This window comes from Bison bison, unplaced genomic scaffold, assembly GCF_000754665.1.
Source record: "Bison bison bison isolate TAMUID 2011002044 unplaced genomic scaffold, Bison_UMD1.0 scf7180017864251, whole genome shotgun sequence".
In the NCBI taxonomy this organism is placed as follows: domain Eukaryota; kingdom Metazoa; phylum Chordata; class Mammalia; order Artiodactyla; family Bovidae; genus Bison; species Bison bison.
The window spans coordinates 1,290,115-1,293,878 of NW_011494823.1; the positions used below are offsets into that span (position 1 = coordinate 1,290,115).

The following is a 3,764-nucleotide window of genomic DNA, read 5'->3' on the forward strand; positions in this document are numbered from 1 at the left end:
GCACAAAATGTCGGCTCGGACGCCACTGCCGACCGTGAACGAGCGGGACACGGAGAACCATACATCTGTGGATGGATATACTGAACCCCATATCCAGCCAACCAAATCAAGTAGCAGACAGAACATCCCTCGGTGTAGAAACTCCATTATGTCAGCAACAGACGAACAGCCTCACACTGGAAATTACCGTTTACAAAAGACAATAGGGAAGGGAAATTTTGCCAAAGTGAATTTGGCAAGGCATGTTCTAACCGGTAGAGAGGTTGCTGTGAAAATAATAGACAAAACTCAGCTAAATCCTACCAGTCTACAAAAGTTGTTTTGAGAAGTACGAATAATGAAGATATTGAATCACCCTAACATAGTAAAATTGTTTGAAGTTATTGAAACAGGAAGACTATTTAGTCATGGAATACGCGAGTGGGGGTGAAGTATTTGATTACTTAGTCGCCCATGGAAGAATGAAAGAAAAAGAGGCCCGTGCAAAATTTAGGCAGATTGTATCTGCTGTACAGTATTGTCATCAAAAGTGTATTGTTCACCGTGATCTTAAGTAATGAATTTACAGTCGGGAACAAGTTGGACACATTTTGTGGAAGCCCACCTTATGCCGCTCCTGAGCTTTTCCAAGGGAAGAAGTACGACGGGCCTGAAGTGGATGTCATTCTCTACACGTTAGTCAGTGGCTCCTTGCCTTTTGACGGCCAGAATTTAAAGGAATTGCGGGAGCGGGTCTTACGAGGGAAGTACCGTATTCCCTTCTATATGTCCACAGACTGTGAAAACCTTTTGAAGAAATTATTAGTGCTGAATCCAATTAAGAGGGCAGCTTAGAACAAATAATGAAAGATCGGTGGATGAATGTTGGTCATGAAGAAGAAGAACTAAAGCCACATGCTGAGCCTGAACCAGATTTCAATGACACAAAAAGAATAGATATCATGATCACCATGGGTTTTGTACGAGATGAGGTAAATGATGCCTTAATAAATCAGAAATATGATGAAGTCATGGCTACTTATATTCTTCTAGGTAGAAAACCACCTGAATTTGACGGGGGTGAATCGTTATCCAGTGGAAACTTGTGTCAGAGGTCCCGGCCCAGCAGTGACTTAAACAACAGCACCCTGAAGTCCCCTGCTCACCTGAAGGTCCAGCGGAGCATCTCGGCAAACCAGAGGCAACGACGCTTTAGTGATCATGCTGGTCCATCCATTCCTCCTGCTGTATCATATACCAAAAGGCCTCAGGCTAACAGCGTGGAAAGTGAACAGAAAGAGGATTGGGACAAAGATGTGGCTCATAAACTTGGCAGCACAACAGTTGGATCAAAAAGTGAAATGACTGCAAGCCCTCTTGTAGGGCCAGAAAGAAAAAAGTCTTCAACTATTCCAAGTAACAATGTGTATCCTGGAGGTAGCATGGCAAGAAGGAATACGTATGTCTGTGAAAGAACCACCGATCGATACACATTGTTGCAAAACGGAAAAGACAGCAGCCTTACAGAGATGTCCGCGAGCAGCATGTCCTCTGCAGGCTCCGCCGTGGCCTCCGCTGTGCCCTCAGCATGACCCCGCCACCAGAAGTCCACGTCCGCTTCCGGCCATCCTATTAAAGTCACACTGCCAACCATTAAAGACAGCTCTGAAGCTTACAGGCCTGGCACAAGCCAGCGCGTGCCCGCTGCGTCGCCATCTGCTCACAGTAGTAACGCCTCGACGCCCGACCGCACCTGCTTCCCCTGCGGCAGCTCCAGCCGCAGCACCTTCCACGGGGAGCAGCTGCGCGAGCGCCGCAGCGCCGCCTACAACTGGCCGCCCGCCTCCCCGTCCCACGAGACTGGGGCCTTCGCGCACGCCAGGAGGGGCACGTCCACTGGTATAATAAGCAAAATAACATCCAAATTCATCCGCAGGGATCCAAGTGAAGGCGAAGCCAGTGGCAGAGCCGATACCTCAAGAAGTACAACAGGGGAACCAAAAGAGAAAAGGAGGAGGGTAAAGATTCCAAGCCACGTTCTCTGCGGTTCACGTGGAGCATGAAGACCACTAACTAGTTCAATGGACCCCAAAGACATGATGAGAGAAATCCGCAAAGTGTTAGATGCAAATAACTGTGATTATGAACAGAAAGAGAGGTTTTTGCTTTTCTGCGTCCATGGTGATGCCAGGCAGGATAGCCTCGTGCAGTGGGAGATGGAAGTCTGCAAGTTGCCACGACTGTCCCTCAACGGGGTCCGCTTCAAGCGAATATCCGGGACGTCTATTGCCTTTAAAAACATTGCATCTAATATAGCAAATGAGCTTAAGCTGTAAAGACACTCGAATTGACAGGATCAGGGAAGATACACCCCTATATGAGGTACAGTTTTTGAATGTACTGGTGATGCCTAATGTGATTGGCCTGTGAATCTCCCCATGTAGAATTTGCCCTTATTGCAATAAGGTTATACATAGATATGAACTATAAAATTAAAGTCAGTATAAACTATAATAAATATCTGTAGCTAAAAAAGTAGGTTCACATGTACAGGTAAGTATATTGTGTATTTCTGTTCATCTTCTGTTTATAGAGTTGTATAATAAAACAGATGATTGCTTAAAAAAAAAAAAAAAAAAAACAGGCAAAAGACCTAAGCAGACACTTCCCAGGAGACGATGTATAGATGGCAAATCAGCATATGGAAAGATGCTCCACATCATATCTCATTAGGGAATATCTCATTAGGGAAATGCAAATTCAAACAATGGCATACCATTGCACACCTAGTTGACTGGAGCTGGAGGATGCACTTCTAATTTGGGTCACTCATATGGCTGATAGTAGGAGGCCTCAGTTCCTCATTATTTGTAACTGAGTTTGCCTGAGTATCCTCCAGGATGTTGACATCACCAAATGCAGGTGAGGTTCATGTGAAGCAACAGGGACTCCCATTGGCTGCTGGTGTCAATGCAAAATGGTACAGTCAACTGTGGAATGGCAGTTTAAGAAATGAAACATACTCATCGTATAGTGCAGTAATCATGCTCTTTTATATTGGTTCAAATGAGTTGAAAACATATGTGCATTCTAAAACTTGCACATAAAGTTATAGCAGTTTCATTTATACTTGCTAAGTATGGAGGCAGGCAATGTTGATATCATTCAGTAGGTGAATGGACAAATAAACTGTGGCATATCCAAACAATGAATTATTATTTACTGTTAAAATGTAGCCATGAAAAACATGGAAGAAGCTTAAATGTATATTAGTAAGTGAAAGAAGCCAATCTGAAATGGTTATGTAATATATGATGCCCATTGTATGATATTCTGGAAAAGACAAAACCGTGGAGACAGTAAAAAGATCAGTGGTTGTCAGGGGTTAATGGGGAGGGACAGGTGAATCCACAGAGCCCAGAGGATTCTTAAGGCAGTGAAATTATCCTGTGGGATACTATGCTGGTGGATACATGTTATTATACATTTGTCAAAACCCACAGAGAGTAAAACAGGAAGAGTGAACCCTAATGTAGACTGAGTTTTGAGTGACAGTGTGTCAATGTAGGCTCATCGATCATAATAAATGAATTGCTCTGGTGCCAGATGTTGGTAGCTGGGGAGGCTGTATGGATGTGGAGAATGGCATATATGAGAACTCTGTACTTTAGGCTCAATTTTTCTGTGAATCTATAACTGCTCTAAAAATTTGAAAATCCATACACACATTGAGTGTGTTTAAAATGAAAATTACCCTTAACTTAGCATTTCAAATAATAATGCTG

The 3,764-nt window shown here is 43.6% G+C and overlaps 1 pseudogene; it reads left to right on the forward strand.

The window, feature by feature from the left end:
• The first annotated feature begins 7 nt into the window (after positions 1-7).
• Positions 8-2,315, forward strand: LOC104994099 (annotated as a pseudogene).
• The last annotated feature ends 1,449 nt before the right edge of the window (positions 2,316-3,764 follow it).